The sequence below is a fragment of the Accipiter gentilis genome, chromosome 1 (genome assembly GCF_929443795.1).
Source record: "Accipiter gentilis chromosome 1, bAccGen1.1, whole genome shotgun sequence".
In the NCBI taxonomy this organism is placed as follows: domain Eukaryota; kingdom Metazoa; phylum Chordata; class Aves; order Accipitriformes; family Accipitridae; genus Astur; species Astur gentilis.
In genome coordinates this window covers 51253114-51270573 of record NC_064880.1, presented here as the reverse complement: position 1 = coordinate 51270573, position 17460 = coordinate 51253114, and the positions used below count along the sequence as shown (strand labels likewise).

At 40.6% G+C, this 17460-nt stretch overlaps 1 long non-coding RNA gene across 1 annotated transcript; it reads right to left on the bottom strand.

The window, feature by feature from the left end:
• Window positions 1-1161: 1161 nt before the first annotated feature.
• LOC126044995 (uncharacterized) lies at window positions 1162-16114 on the bottom strand. The gene is made up of 4 exons (XR_007507879.1): window positions 15860-16114; window positions 14439-14645; window positions 12964-13067; window positions 1162-1286 (listed from the first exon to the last, which is right to left on the bottom strand). It is a non-coding gene; the product is annotated as an uncharacterized LOC126044995 (long non-coding RNA).
• Window positions 16115-17460: the final 1346 nt, after the last annotated feature.

Sequence of the window (17460 nt, the reverse complement as noted above, 5' to 3'; positions counted from 1 at the left end):
GAAGCATAAATTAGAAATATCATGGTGGTATTACTGAACAAAGCCCTATGGCCTGTAGATCAAGAGGTCAGACTAGTCCCTTCTGACCTTTAAATATAAGACCAGCATTTTATTTAGGACTTCTCTTATTTGTATTCTGTTAGTCCTGAGAGCTTCCAGTCACAATTAAACCCTGCATCATTGAAGATCCTGAGCAAACAGAAAAATTTCATGGGCTGTCCCCAAGAGTTTACAGCCTTAAAGCTTAATTTTGCAAGTTGCAGTGAATGAAGTTCCACATAAGCGGTCTCATTTCCCCAAATTCAATGATAACGCAATACCGACCTTTGTTATAATGGTATTTCTTTCATTTTGCCATCACAGTATTTGGGAGTTTGACTGCATTCCTTGCTAAGTAGCCTATTCTGTTTTGCTCATACGAGACTCCAAATTGCCATTTAAAATTCCCGAGTTTATTGACTTGAAACTCCTGGTGCCAGCTATTTTATATGGCAAGCCAGAAGGCAGGAAGAGCCCTGTGACTGACACGACACGTACGTGTTCCTGCAGAATCCACTGGAGACGTCTCTCTCTGATCTGAACCTCTCTAATACAGAAAGGCTCATCACGTTGGCTAGACAGACTCTATTTTCACATTTTAAGGCCTTAAAGGTCCCCGAGTTACCCAGGGAAAGATTTATTAATCCTCATTTTGGCATACCCGAGCTAATGGAGTATCCCAGTTTCAAAGTCATCTGTTGAAACAGCCACTTTTTCGAGGTCTCTCCTGTCTGTCTGAGGTCTAGTGCAGATGTACGTGCTTCTGGCTACCGGTGCCAAGAAATTACGCGTACCGTGTTTAAGCAGTGCAGTTCATGTCCCTAGAATTGTTGTGTTTCTGATCACCACAATAGTTACTAAAAGCTTGTGCTCCAGACTGGTGGGATTCAGTTTCAATTTTTAGCACACTATTTTCACTGCATCCTACACCCAGCCACAGCTTATCTATCATTTGATTCTGACAGATACATATTTTATATTTTGACAAGCAACCCACTTGACTGCTTTCCTGTGACATCATCTTATCTCTGAATGTACCAACCTGTTAATAACTTCATTTTCTGGTTGAATTTTTCCAAATTAAATTAAGCAGGCGAAACATGTTAAGCTCACCAAGTCCTCTTAACACTTCTGCTGAAGGGCATCTTCTGATAGCTTGATTTTGAAAAGGGCAGCATACAACCTGTTCAGCGAGGGATTTGGTCCAAAATATCAGGTTTCTGGAAGGTGGAAGATTTCTTCCTCAGCTAAGAAATATAAAAAGGACAAAACACAAAACCAAACAACAAAAATTAAATATTTATCATCTGTTAACTAATATTCTAAAGATTATATCATTATTTAATGGTACTTGAAGGAAACCCTTATGAGATAAAAAGGAGCAATACAATCTAACATAAACTAATTTTCAATTTTTCTTCTGTAGATAGAGAGATGGAAGCTAAATATAGTCCAATGTTAGCATGAAATAATTTTCTCTCTATCTTGCGACAATAAAAAGTCAGCAGAAGCTTTTCTTTCATGTTAATTAAAACAATTTTAGGAAAAAAAGTCTTCTTCCTGGATAGACTATATAGTATTAATTAAATATAGGCACTTTTGTACTTATCTTAGTCCATAATTAGCTCTTCTGTGGAAGCAATACTGCACTGGACATGAAATCACAGGACAGTAACAAAATTTAATTGGGTAACATGGACACGAAATCAGAAAACCAGGCTCTTTTCCCAGTTGTGTAGCTCAACAGTTTTTCCCATTCTGTGCCTCAGCCTGCTGCCATTTAAATTGAAAACGTTGCACCAATAGAAGGAAAAATCAATATGAAAACATAGCGCAACTTATTATTTCTAGTCATGTTACAAGCCGAAACAGAGCACTCTTAGTTCCTGGAGGCTTCCCATGCACTCAGGTTGTTTCAAGAACAAAGTTGCTGTGCACAGAGCCACGAGCATCAATCCTGACCCGCTCAGCTACAGGGGATCAAGGAGATGTCGGAAGCAGCAGATCCACGCTGAGCCCAGAGGTGAATCAACGTCTCTGGCCATCACCCCATCCCAGGGACCCCCCAGTGATGGACCTCTGTGCTCCAGACACATCCTGCCCTGGAGAAAATGGTCTTGGCATGTGCCCACCCAAAGCTACCAGGACCACGAGAAGGAGAAAGCCCAACAGCATGGTTCGGCGCTAGAGAGGAGCCAAAAGGCTCCGACCGCTTCGTTTTCGCTTTGCACCTACGATCTGCTCTGCACCGAGAGGACAGATGAAGAGCCAAGAGAAAGGTTGGCATTATTCCCCTGGAGTTACGCCTTTGAAGGCCTGTTCAGAGACCTGAACTTCATAAAACGCCATTGCATACGTTACCACTACGGTGGGACTTCATTAGCATTCGTAGATTGCGTTGCTTGATATATCTGAAAATACCCACTTAGGGCCAAATCCTCATTCCATTCAATTCGAGGAGAGTATGACTTTCAGCTCTAACAGGGTGTCAGACTCCAACAGGGAGGTTTGAAAACACAGTGTGTATCTCGTTGGGCTTCATACCAGCAATCTTCAAAGATGCCTAGTGTGAGAAATGCCACCCAGCACCAGAGAAAGCTGCGAGAATGTGCCGGGGGCTGCCAGAGCTCCCCAAACTCGTGCCTTTCCCTACCCCGCTTCTCTCTGCTACTAACTTCCAAGCCAACCTTATATTTATTGGAAAACACATTAAGACCAATTACTCAAGAGCCTGAGTTATGAAAAATGCTTTCATTTTCCTTACCAATGCTAAAAAAAGTGTCTGACGATGCTAACGGTGGCCTGATCCCATCCATTGTGCGTCTGTAACAACCCTATTTTAAATGATTGCAGGTTTTGCCTAGGAAAAGAAGTCCAGACCTGAGGCAGAAGTAGCCTGGGCTCAGAGACTGAGCCTTTTGAACTGAGACCTGTATTACTCGGGAGCTATATACAAAGCTGACATATATGCCATTGTATCGGGGAGTCAAAAAAAACCACAAACCAACAATCTGTAACCAACTTGTTTAAAATAGAATTAATTAGAACTAATACAAATGCATCTTTCCTACATGGTTGATCTAATCAACACTGGCAGTTTTAATTACAAGCCTATTTAAGGCGAACATATTGCATTACTATGAAAAAGATGCATTATTTTACATTGTAGGTGTACCTCCTACTTCTCTATCTGTCACACAGGCAGTGTCCTTAATAGCTGTTAATGTTATGTCTCATTTTCCAAGTTCAATTTTTGAAGTTTCTAAGCACAATCCGATGGAATCCAACCCAAATCTAATAACTGCAATCTATTTTATTTTTTCCTCACTATTTAGTTTTCACCACAAAGAGAATGACAGGTCTAATATGAGGCTCCTGAAATGTAGTTACATCTAAGCTTCAGCGCTCCAGAGCACATAAAATAAATATATGATCAATGAAATGAAACATGACAAAATGTTTCATATTGATGTTATTTTTCTTTTCAAAACGTCTTTTATGGTTAATGCCCTCAGTCACTTTTTCCATACATTTTCTTTTTTGTAATATATAGCTTTCCTAGTTCTGATTTCAAGTTCAGGGTGCCTGGGGAGAATTGGAAGATTTCTTCAAACCAAGACTGTTCCTTCAGCCTTTCACATGAGAAAATTGTTAGGCGCATTAAAGTATTCCTGACTATGTTGCATTCCTTTGTTCAGAGTGAGTTTTGGGAACACATCCTTTTCTCATTATATTTCCATAAAATATATTTGATCTATTCTATTCTTAGAATACCTCTGATGTGGTCTGTGAATGGAGCACAGTATAAAAATATTTCTTTTTTTTTTTTTTTTTATACGAGACAAAATGTTTCCATTTCTTAGACACATAAAAAGTCACTATATAGCACTCCACGAAAGTAAAACTTTCTGTAAAGTTTTGGTATAACTCGGCACAGATCACAAAAGGAATCCATCCTCGCAGAGTCCAGTTGTAACTCAGAGCCTCATCAAATGCACACAGACAGTGACAGGAGAAGGAAAAAGAGGAGAGGAGCAGAAAAAAGGAAAGAGAAATAGAGAAGGAATGAGACCTGGATAATAACTACTGGGAAGCAAGTTTATATTTAGAAGCACAGAAAGATGTTAACCATGTGCCTCCTAGAAAAAAATAAATCTGCCGTAATAGTAGTTGACAATAAAATCACCTTTGGAAAAAGTCTTAATACTTTCAGAGCACAACCCAGGATATTTCCAAATGCAGACAGATGCTTGAAATGTTTACACAGACCGATCATTGCAGCAATTTAGGCATTTTCCCCCCCTTCCCTTCCCTATCTGCTGATTGTTGTCGTCTTTAGGATCTTGAGAAACACCAAGTAGCAGCCGCCCTGAGCGGCTCTTTTCTGCAGCTCGGGCTTGGCTTGGCTGTTTACTGCTACACCCATAAAATTATGGTTTTGATCAATCTCTTCAGAACCCCTTTTCTCTGAAGTTTTCCCTTCGCCCAAGGAGCTCTGCTCCAACCTGACGTGTTGGAAACACGAGGACCGAGAACATCAGGTCGGCTCCGGTCCGGATTCACCCCAATCTGGCGGGGAGCGAAATGCCCCCGCGCACACGGCCGGGGCAGAAATCGCCCCTTCCAGCAGCCGAGCGTGCCCCCGATTTTCACTCCAGTAATGTCATCTGAAGTGAACCGGGAGCCTGCAGCAGCCCAGCTGCATTGGTTACTGACCACAAATGACTTAATCCCCAGTATAAACAAGGCCTAACGTTCAAACTCATCTGCCGATTCCCTCGCAGCTTCCTACTCACAGTTCACAGAAGATGATTTCTCCTTGTTCCCACGACTGGAGAGTCGGGATCAAAGGCTTGAAGAGAAAGAATATAAAGCTTTTTCTCTTTTTTTTTTTTTTTTTTTAATCAGGTTGCAAATGTCTTTGCTTCACTGTGTTGAGGTGTTTAAAAAAACCAAAATAGCCATAGAGAATTTTTAAATCTTTAAGCAGTAACAGGCTGGTGCAGGTACAGGCAGCAGCGGCTGCATGGGATGCAGTTTGTGCCTCTCACCGTCCTCATAAATACATATATTTATTGTTGATTTTTTAACAGACAACTGGCATTCCCTCCAGATGCTATTTGAACAGCCATGGGAAGGCTTCAATCGGCTGAGCCAGAAAGCAGGTGAAGTGGCGGGAGGGTTGTTTGTTGTTTAGTTTTCTTTTAGTTCTCATCAGAACTGAAAAATATTAGAGAAAACTAATGTAAACAGAAACGTAAAATCCGTGAAGAACGATGCGCTTTTTTTTTTTTAAAATCGCTATTTCACTTTAGAGGAGTGAAATATAGCTTACAGTATCAAAATCAGACTGGTGGTGTTTGTCTGGAGAGCCTTCGATGTATCGACAGCACAAAACAACTGCCTGATCCTGCACAAACAGCAGAGACTGGAAATGTGGGAATTATTCACGTAGGTGTGTTGGCAGGGTTGTGTAATCTACCCCATAATGCACCTGGTTGCTATCACTTTTACTTTAAAGAGCACTAAAATTCAGCTAATAAAATTTAAAAAGAAAATCATATAAAGTGACATATAAGCAGGTTTCACATATGAATAAAAAAGCTTTAGCATGTTCTTTGACACGTGAAGTGTACATTCTCTTTTATCAGGCTTTTCCCGATTAAAATAATGAAAAACATGCACTACCTAAAAAAAAAAAGAAAAAAAACAAAAAAAAACCCCAACCAAACTCACCCACATTAATAAGTACTGCATGTGTAACAGGATCATTCTGGCAAAGGAAATTTTTTTCTCCCCCCTATGAAATTTTCTTGGGTAACATACAACAATGCATTTTCATCACACTGTCCACAGATTTGCACACATAAAGGGACTTATACGAAGGCAAGCTATTTTCCCCCTAGGAACTCTCCATTTCCAGCAGTTATTTTAATTGCCATGCGTCACTTCTCTCCCTTCAGTGCCCTTGGCTCTGCTACTGCCACCCCAAGCGTCCTTCAACCCAAAGAGCTCCGCTCTGCCCAGCTCAGGAGGTCCCAGCCACACAGGCAGACCCACGTCCCAGGCAGGTGGTCTGTCCCACTTGTAGGGGTCACGATAGTTCTTCTCGCTGTCTCGGGGAATGGCTCTGCGACCACCGGAGATGCTTATGGGAGCCAAGATGACCCCAGCACACACTTTCTGGTTGAACCACTCCAGGAAAAGCGATGCAGTGCACCTTGGGTCACTTAAATAAATTATTTGAGCTCATCCTAATTTATCGGGGTAGATAAAGATGTTCACGTGAGCTAACCTTGCCAATGTGCGGTTGAATTTCCGACACTTCTGCCACTGCAGAGGCTCACGAGCTCCAGCTCTCACTACAAGGAGCTGAAGAGCCAGTGTTTGATAGACACTATCTCCTCGCTGTGGCTAATGCTTCGGAGCTGTGTCGCTTCTTCACCTTTGCTTACCATCAGCCCTCCCCAACATTTGCAGTTGCCCAGGTGCTCCTGCACAACAGCTGGCCACCAACAACCAGCTTGGCTGTGCACGTCAAGTACGAGATGATGATCGCCTTGCGGATGAGGTTTTCTCCACAGAAAAACACTCAACCACTTGTCCAGAATGAAAAAAAAAGAAAAAAAAAAAAAAAAGAAAGAGTCATATGCTTGGCTTCCCATCTAGCATACAAAATCTGAAATGGCTGGGATCAGGAAAGCTTTACCATCTCAGTACATCTGCTTAAGTGCAAGGTAAAGGCCAGTGACAGAGGGAGCACTTTGTTTATTGACATTTCTTCATATCAGCTCAGTGATCTACAGGATCAATCCCTTAATTTGCAACATCTTTTAAGCATGTCAGAGATCAGAAATGAGCCATATCTTGCTTCTTAATAAGTTTCTATATAAATCACTGCCTTATTAAAAACAAAATGTAGTATCCTCCACTAATAATCAAATTCTACAGTTTAGCAATGTTAATGACCCTTTACTGTGGAACACTGAAATATTTTTATAATAAAGGTTATGACTTGCATTGTATTTATTGTAAGCAGGGGTTTTATATTTAAAAAAAAATCAATATCTTAATATGTAACACCTAAATATATGACCTTCCTATGGCTACATTTCAAAGGCAGTGTGTGTGTTCCATTTAACGTTTTTGGGGTTTTTTTTTAAAAAAAAAAAAGCTCACTTTTCAGAAAGTTGTAAATATTCTAAAAAGCTTGTTAATCATGAAATCTTGTAAACTGAAATTTGTTCAGGGCAAGGGGAATCTATACGAATTTCAGCAAACTGCCTTTGTTTCAGATGCACTGGTTCACGTGTCAGCACGCCAATGTGTCATGCCTGGTTACATGTGTCTTGTTGTGTTAAAATTATGTTCCTGACATACCCAGGCTCAACGCCCCATCTCCATTACGTGTCAGGCTGCCCATTTTAAGGGCATTAGCTTTTCATTTCCTTATTTTTTTTTGCGTCGCATGAATTCACCAACTAGAGAGTAAGACTGATGCCCTCTTCCCATCACTGGTCCCAGTAGGCACCACCCAGCAAGACTCTCGCGCCCACCAGGACTCCAAACACGCTTAAATCATACGTGGCAACAGTCCAAGCACAAAGGAGAGTCTGTACAATAAACAGCTGTTATCAGCTAAATATGACAGTAGGGCTCGATTTGTATTGCTTTCCCAGAGCCCTCCCTGAAAGCCCCGCTCCTCCTCACAGGAGAAATAACAAATTTCATCTGTCACCTGGGCAAAATATGCTTTCATGTTAAACATTCACCACCAGCTCCCTGACGAAAAGCTGTGTGGGTGTAGGAAGGTGGCTGGCTCTCTTTGGGGGGTTCGGCCAGGTCACTTTTCGTGCCATGGATGTTTCAGCTATGGGTCGTTGTTTCCAGCGGACACAGAGAAGGCTGGCAGGCAGACGGTGCGCACAACTTCGTGGTTAACTACAAATCCTCGATAAATTAACCAAGCGTGGGCTTTGATCCCACCGAAAGCAATCTAGGTAGGATTACTGTTCTACAACACAATTCTCATCCAGCTGTTAGACACCCAGACACATGCCAGTCTCCAGTGCTAACATTTGTTTCTGTTAAATTCAGTTAAATTCATCAAAATATTTTGCCTCTCTCTTCCTCTGAAATACTGCATTATAATCAGCCCAGTACACAGGACTGACTTTGGGATAACTAGAAATCAGCAGTAAACAGAAGTTTCCTTACAAGGACATTTTGAATTTCTTTTCCTTCTTATGTACCAGTGTTGAAATGTCAAAACTCTCATCACTGGGCTCAAGACTTAAATGTGTATTTTAGTAAAATTGTAACTTTTTCTCTTTATTATGGATGTAAAATAGATAAAAGCTAGTATTGAGTTTTTATGGGGCTACAGTTGTAATATGACAGATGTCAAATGAACATTTTGTGCATTAGAGTCAGATTTTTTTAGTTCCCTCTTAAACCAGAGCACAAGGTAGAGGCCCATGATACAATGCTTCACAGTGGCAGTGGGAATAACTCCCATAAACACCCAGCTTTTACTTTATCATACATGCGTCCTCTCCATACACCTGAAAGTCAAAAATTGGAAGCCTCCTTGAGTAAGAGAGTCTGGGGAGCAGTCACCCGAAAAAGTCTACAGCTCTATTTTTCCATAATATTCATTGACATTACTGATCTTTTCAAGTGAAAAGCAAACATCCTATCAAATAATATCATATCATATAAAGCTGCACAGCCATGAACAAAAGCAGCAGTGTGCTAACTTTCTGAATTCCTGTACTAGGACTACCTCTCCTCTGGGAAAGGGACCCCAGACCTCAGAAATGTACATTATAAATTATTTATAAAAGCACAAAAGTAAAGTTAACGTGTTTATTAAGTGAAGAGTTCTGTATAGCTGACTTTGCAAGTACCTTACATGTTCGGGTCTTGAGGTAACATACTTCAAAACTGACAGAAACTGATTTTATAAAAGCAAGAAGTAACAAAGCAAAGAATAATCAAGCTCTCGAGCATAATTACGTTACAAGGCAACGTTTCTCCAACAACAGCAGTTGATGTACACTGTATTATCTCATACACTCATAAAAAGTAACAGATATTACCTGTTGGTGCAAGATTTTAGTACCAAGTGCTGACTTTGGAAGCTAACTACTGACCTGTATACAATAGGCGATCATAAAGATACTCGAGCAGTTAAGTATGAATAAGTCTGAAAATTTCACCCAGTGCCAAGAGTCAGACTGGGCTAAAATACACTTAATAATAATTCATAATTCAAACTGTAACTTTGCCTGATTACAAGGCTCCATATGTCTGAAAAGTAACCTGCTACAGCCGTTTTCAGCTACGTTTCAAATAGCTGGGCAGCTTATGACCCAGACGTGGTAAGACCCTGAGATGACATGGGGTTCTAGTTTGGGACTTTTTGAGCTGCACCAGAAGTTTTCTGACGAAAATTTGAAAGGCAAATTTGTTAGTCTGAAGCTAAACATGTTTTTTTTTAATGGAATTGACTGGTTTACATCTTGCAGCATTCCAAAAAATTAAAAATAATAAACATCTCAGGCTTGCTGCCTCTTTAGCTGGACAGGTTTCCCACAGCTGAATCCTTTGATGATACTCTTTGGACTTTCTATTTTAAGAAGTCATCCCTTTCTGCTTCTCTCTGGAGGCAAACTCTTTTGCTCTCCTGCCAATCTTCCTCCTGACCTTTCTGTCCTATGTACTTGGCCCTTCCATCTCTTTTCCAAAGTCCTTTCTCTCTCCTTCCACACTGCTAGACCCTCTTAATTTCCAGTGCCAATAATTCCCCCTCATTTGCCAGCAGACCTCTTCCTCTGTCCTGGTTGCCAAACTATTTAATCTTCTAGCCCTTCTTCTTCATTTCTGCCAGATTTCTCCAACTTCCAGAGAGAGTGTATTGCCAAGACCACCCCATGTATTTGCACCACTGTAAGAGCCAGTATTGATACAACTGGATATATTAATGGCAGGAACCACATGTAGCAGTAAAAAACCTATGTTATTATGACATTGAAGTTATATGTAAACATTGACCTTAATTGCACATCAAGAGGAAATTACTTTTCAAATGCTATAGGTAATAACTTTAACTCAGTCTCTAATTTCCAAACCAAAATATTATGCTAAAGAACACATAAAGATATACTGGAGACCACCTTTTTTGCATCGAGAAGAGAGACCTGCTTAGTAAACACCTCTTTACCATAAAAATAGCAATATGGTTAGATCAGCTGCTTTGTACGAGTTTCATGTGAACTGCCTATTGTTCGTTGCAATAGCCGCAAGAGAGTATCCAACAGCCTCTCACTCTTCAGCACACTCATTGACATCGTTCTTAACAAAAACGATAACTCTCACCACAGATTGTTTATCAGACCCCTCCACGCCACGTGTCAGACCAAGAACTGTCCATACCTAGGGACTAAGGGAGGATGTCCATTTTGGCCTTGGACAAGGACCTTACCTATAAATGCATATTATTCTCTCCCAGCTACTGCAATATATCTTTATCCACTCCAGCCATAATAATACTTAAACGTGATGACATTGTCATTCAAAAGCTTCAGGCTTGATTACCATAGTTCTCATAGTCACAGTGGGAAACGACTAACTTGAAAAGAATCGCAAATCTTTTGGAGTACAGCAAACCAGAAGCAGAGGCGGCCTCCAAGCCCATCATCCTTACACGCAGCCCTCCTCCCATTAAATATTGAGCTAGATACTTCATTTCGTTTTGAGTTTTCAAAACCCTCTGAGGGACAGACCAGCTCTGTGGGCTCCATCACCCAGCACGAACGCACTTGCACTTGAGAATTGCCTTCAAATAGGAACATAACCAAGAAGCAAACTCATGGAGACAAATTAAGTGGTTCAGGCAACAAAAAGAGACTCGCTCCTAAAAATATAGCAATGATTAGAATACCAGCATTTCTAAAAGCCACTAATAAATCTTGCTTTATTGACCTACAGCAGTCTCACAAAAATAACACCATAAAATAGACAACTCTACAAACACCTCTTCATGGATTGGGGGGGGGGAGAATAAATGCCTCCTTTGCAAAATTTTGAAACCAAAAAGATGAATGCTGCATAAATACCTATGCTCATACGCAAGTAAATTGATAAAAACAGTTGTGAATTTAGGCAAAATGTTTTAAAATACTCTGCTTGCCTGGTATAAACATTCCTGAGTATAAGGACATCATTTTCTCAGCTCAGAACGTTTCAGCCTACAAGCCGTTCTCCACCTCAGACCTGTAAAGTCTTAAAAGCTTATTATGGTTTTGAGGGCCTTCAAGTTCTCCCTGTACCAGTTTTTACCTGGCAAAGGTAGCCATCCTAATCTTCAAGTTCACATTTTATGCAGCAAAGTAGAACAGCTTTCAATTTAGGGAATAAGACACCCTCCAGCTGAAGAAAATTCTCACATTACAGTATGTTAAGAAAAATCTACTTCAATTGTGGTCAGTTGTCATGGAGAAAAAAGGAGGGGAAAAAAAAAAAGTATATTCCCATGTGAAAACCTTTCTCATTTAGAAAAAAAGGAAAGAAAAAGAAAAAAAAGCACACACACAAACAAAACCCCAACTCCCCTCCTTCCTGCGCTTGACATTTTATGCAAAGTAGGTGAATCTGGAATGAAAGATCATTTAAAAAATACTCATTATGCTATTTATGTACATAAATGCGGTTGTGTAAAAGTATAACAGGAATGCATTCACAATTGGTTTAAGTCATTTTCTCTTGGCAAACCACCATAAAAAACAGGGGCGTCATGGCGCCACCAGAATCCTAAATTGTGGTGGAGAATCATCAGGACACATGGCATTAATCTCTGTCTCCTTGCAGGAGACACCCTTGCCTGCATTACTGGCCTGTCTCTTAAATCTAAGACGTTGTAACTTGAGTTTAAAATGACACCATAAATAAGATATACTCTCCCTCCCCAACAAACAAATTACCTACTTTATTAAAAAGACACATATTTCAGACAGTTTACTCCTGTTAGAGTTCTTCGTTGCCAAAGCACACCAAAAGCGTAATACTCATGGGTTAATAATAGATCCTCTAATCTTCAGTATTCGTATTGGACATGATTCAGACTACTGAGAGACTTTTTAAATATATACGTAAAATTAGTTAACCCATTGGTATTACATTCTTGTTACTTTGGATTGATCACAAGACTGTAGGGATCTCATTATGCCATACCAGTTTATTTTCCCTAGTGACTGAGAACGCTTAGCTGTCTCTTAATATCTTACTATTAATTGCTTACTAAGTTTTCAAATCTTCTTTTTCCTTCTTCCAAATTTAGGCAGAGCAGAGTTTTGTTAATACAGCAATTTAAAATATCACCATTCTCTTTGCAAATTTCTCTGTGACTTGTAAACATTTTTTTTTAAAATGTTCTACCAGATGAAATTCATGTCTTTTAAAGGAAACTGTGTCTCTATTTTGGTGGACAAAAAATAAAAGACTGATAGTTTGGGAACACCCACTCAAGATAAAATAAGGATCCTGGAAGATTTCCTGTGGGGGTTAATGGAGGCCAGGCCAATGGTAACTGACCTTGAAGTCCCCAGATGAAGCTTCATGTTTGTCCTCAGATTATTTATGTATTTTTTTAAAGGATTCTTCAGAATGCAAAGCTAAGTTTGTCAATCCTCATATGGTGAGAGTCCAAAAAATGTCACTGGTAAGTGCCACCTTTATATGCACTTACACACACACACACACAAAATAGGGAACTCAATATGGAAATATTTTTAGTTGATTTTCTTATATTCTACTTAGTGCAGCATTACCGAAAACATGCTAACATAATTCAGAGATAGTACAGCAGCACAGCATTAGCATATTAAATAATTAGCAGATATAGGTATTTTAAATGAAACTTACCCACAATGACACATGCTTAATTCAGATTGTGAGCCATAGAGTGTGCTTTTCCCAACAAGTTATATGACTGTAATACTGTCTTAAAAAGCTATTATTTTAGATACCTCGGAAAAAGAGAAAAAAAAAAAAAAGTGTTAAAGATCCATACGCAGGGTTTCTGCAAATGAATATGATGTATTCCAGAAACAACATGCATTCACACAGACACTCAATAAGAAAGGGACTGTTTACTCAGTTTATAGCTTGAAAACCACTAGGGACTGTGTTCCAGTATGGGAAATTTTAGTACAGTGCATTGTTAATACAAAATAAAAAGCAAGCCTGGGAAGTTAGGATTATATTTTTTTGAAAATGCTTGTTCAGACCATTAAAAAAAATATTGCCTTCTAATGTCAAAGTACGAACAAATACTTTTTCAGATGAATAAAATCTGTAATCAGTTAGATAAGAGCAATATGCCTTTTTTTGGCATTTAATCAAACAATGAAATCACATACACATTTCCTGACACAAAAGACAAATGATGTAATAATCTGAAGGAGTTTCTCTATCTCCTTGGAACTTTGCATACTTGACTTGTTTTCCATATTTTGTGACTTTAAATGGTGGGAAAATTATATTAAAATGCTTGTAGCAGTTCCTCTAAACTAGCATCCTTTTTGTTTTATTGTATTTAATATAAAAGCAGCAATTATTTGATTTCAAAGTTATGAAAATATGTACCTTATGAGAAAACAAGCAATTTAAGCTTTAATTGGTGTCATTTTTCACAGAACTGGCAAGATTCTTGCATCCCTGGCATGTTGTTTTCTATAAAACTGCAGAGCTGCTTTCAATGAATGTTTTACGAATGTATAAGTTGTTACATGAAGGTATGTGAGTGGATGCCTGGAAATATAAGATTTCTGGGGGGATTTATTCACAAAAGATGCATTTCATTTCATAGTGTATATACTGTAATTTTTCCTTAATATTCCTAATGTGTTTTGCTTCCCATTAAGCATTTCTTCCACTCTTGTATGGGAAGAAAAGGGAGGTATACAAGAGGGATATTTTGCACAAGAGAAATAGAAATAAAGATGGGAGAAACAATAGCAAAAAACTGCTTTGAAAATATTATTGTAGGTACATTTTGTTGTGTAAAATTAGACACCCCAACCAGTTGGGTTTTGGTTGGGTTTGGGTTTCTTCTTCCTTAGTGGAAGGCTCAATCCCTAATTTAACTTTCCTCCACAAAGCTTATAATACTTATGTCCTTACCTGTCAGGGACATGTGTGTAAGGGTATGATTTTCTTTTTTAACTTATTTTAACTAGTACCCACAAGATGTGAACTAGAGGACTCTGACACTAGATCTTGTAAAGATGTACCACAAGAGATAATCCCAGTTAAAAAGCTTGGCCTGCATGTACAGCCATCCAACCCCACACCAACCACGGAAAGGGGTATATGACTGTAGACAACCAGATACCCACCAAAGCGTTGCGATGGCCCAACCTCGTGAAGAAACCTCATGCAGACTGAGATATGACCTCAAACCTGAGACATGGCCGTAACTTTTGTCAGTGTCGGGGCCTTCGGAAGGAGCAGGAGCCTCGTGGGTGCTGTGTCCTGCCATGCCACTCGCCTTCAATGCCTTCTCAGAAGCTTGTAGGACCAAGATAGGAAGGGGCTTCACTGGCCTGTAGGGTGGTAGGGATGTCCAGTAAGAGGGTATTTCACCAGCGGGTTGGTCCAGGGCTCGGTGCCATCCCAGTGTAAGAGGAGAGGCACGGTGTCAAGAAAAGCATGGAGGAACGCCGTCGTTGTGGGTCCATCAGCCCCACAGCGAGAGGGAGCAGCCCTACCTCTCCATGGGACCGTCCTTCCCTTAGCGCGGAGACAGCGGCCACCGCTCAACAAATACATGTAACACACGGGCATTGGTGCTTTGCTTTAGCAAGCAGATACTTAGACATGACATCAGCCGAAAGGATTTCAATGAGCAAACATTTCACCCTGCACATGGGTCAAACTTGTGAATTAATTCTTTCATATACCCAGGAAATTATTTCTTCCAGAATAACTACTTTCCATTAAAAGCCCACCATTGCCACTGGATTTGCAGTCTGCCCTGTACGATCAGCCACATATGAGGTGGTCAGTGTCTCAAAGACTGAGAGCACAGAAGACCTGAGCATTTTTTTCCCCTCTTAAAAAGTAGGAACACCATGAGCTGAAGCGTCACAAGCTACCACGTGGGGAACATCAGCACGCCTCAACCTCAACCAGGAGGGCACGGTGGTGCTGAGCACTTAATTAAGGCCTCGCAACCATTTAGTCCGTAATTTCTCTGTTCTAGATTTTACAAGGTAGACACCAATGCCTTTGGCTCACAAATGTTTCTACTCGACCACATGTTTACTGGAACCAGTAAACCAGGGTACCTATGAAATATCCAAATGCAGTGACAGGCCCTGCAGCCTCTCCTCTCCCCATCTACCTTATACGTTCCCCTCTTAGATCAAAACACCTACTACGGCGAGTTTCTATCTGCCTGTGACCATTCCTTCTTTACACTTCAATGTTTTAATTAAAAAGCAATAAAACACTTTAATTTGAGGTTTGTACATAAAAATACAAGTAAAAATGGCCTGAACACTGGGCAAATACTATTGAAATCTGAGCTGAAAGGCAGTTAGAGTAACTTTAACCACCTGAGAAATGCAATAATCACCCTGAAATGCACAGCCTGGAGTGTTTTATTGCCATTATAAACTGCAATTTATACATTAAAATAAGGAAAACAGTCAGACCCATCCATTTATGAGCTATAATAAATATGGTTATGACATCACTGACAACCAGTCACAAACTTCCAAACACATTCAGAGCTCTGAAGCAATTTCACGATTACCTTTTAAATCTGTTTTCTATCAGCACATGTGTATTTCTTGGGTGTGCACGTAGCCACAGGCCTGACTCAGCAGCCGTGTCTTCATGGATGCAAAGGTCTCCTGCATTCTGCAAGCTCTTGGCCTGACTTTGTCTTTCATGTCTTTTGCACCCATTCGGTTCCCTTCTACCCTTACCATCCTCTATCTTCCCCACGACACTCATGCAAAAAAACCAAACCAAAACAAATCCGATGGTTAGAGAATCATTCCTAATTTTTTTAGCTCTCAAAACATCACCTTAACGAAATTTGGGGGAACGCTGCTATTGTGGAAACCTCTAAAATGACCATTAGAGCTCTCATGAAGTCCCTCCCTTTGAGGGATGAACATTTCTCAACATTTACACAAAGTGGTTGCAACCCAGAAGAGTTAGTCATTGCATGCAGCCTTGAATACAGCTGCTCAATCGCTTTTGCTAGATTTCTCTTTCAAACACAGCCCCAACTTTTGTTCTTTCCACTGTTGCAAGTTTCTTGGGGGAGGAGAGTTTCTAAAAAGGATAAATCGTACCTCAGGGAACAGCTCTTCTCTAAGAACAAGCTAACAGGATAAGCCTATAATAGAAATATAAATCAACCGCAAAACTTTTTTTTTTTTTTTTCCAGAGTGTTTTTCTCTCAGAACCAGCAGTGCCACAGTTTTCTTCTCTACTGCTCAACAGCTTTCCTGATGAAACCTGTCCTGATCCCTCTGTCTTCCAGCTACCAATGCATTTTTCACATGTGCTGTGGCTTCATCAGGATCAAAGATCTTTGACTTCATCCTCAGCCTCCGGTAACCTGGAGCTAAGCTGGAGAAGACGAGCTATGGTAGCAGTTGCATGGGCCTGATCCAGCAGCAGCTGCCAAACACGAGGGCCCCCTACATGGAGGACAACAGCTGAAGACGTTCAGATCAGAGGGAACTCGCTGTGCTAAAGCCAAGAGGAGCTGGGAGTCACAGGGTGAGGAGCAGCCATCAATTTGGTGCCATGCTGTGTGCAAGACAGGCTGGAGCAATGCACCGGGGTGACCTGTCTGATTCACCATCCCAAGCAAAGGCTAAATACCGAGTGAGGGAAGGAAGGAGTACACATCATGCTCTAGAAGACACAGCCTTTGATATGCCTAGTTAAACACAAAGTCTTGTAAGATTTAACAGTACTAACCCTGTTATTTTACATTTTATCCCTCCCACTCAAAGCACCTCATTCCCCTTCTGCTCCTATCTTCATAGCCCAGCGGTGATTGCTTTTCACCTCCCCACATTTTCCCTTAAATCAGCCCAACTTCCCTGCAGAATGTATTCCTGATTTTCACTCTGCTCTCAAGGATGTCGTCTCACCAGGGGACTGATCTTCAAACCCTCCACCATCACTGGTGTCGTGGTTTAACCCCGCCGGCAACCAAGCCCCACGCAGCCGCTCACTCCCCCACGGTGGGATGGAGGAGAGACTTGGAAGGGTAAAAGTGAGAAAACTCATGGGTTGAGATAAAGACAGTTTAATAGGGAAAGCAAAAGTTGCACACGCGAGCAAAGCAACCCAAGGAATTCGTTCAGCGCTTCCCACGGGCAGGCAGGC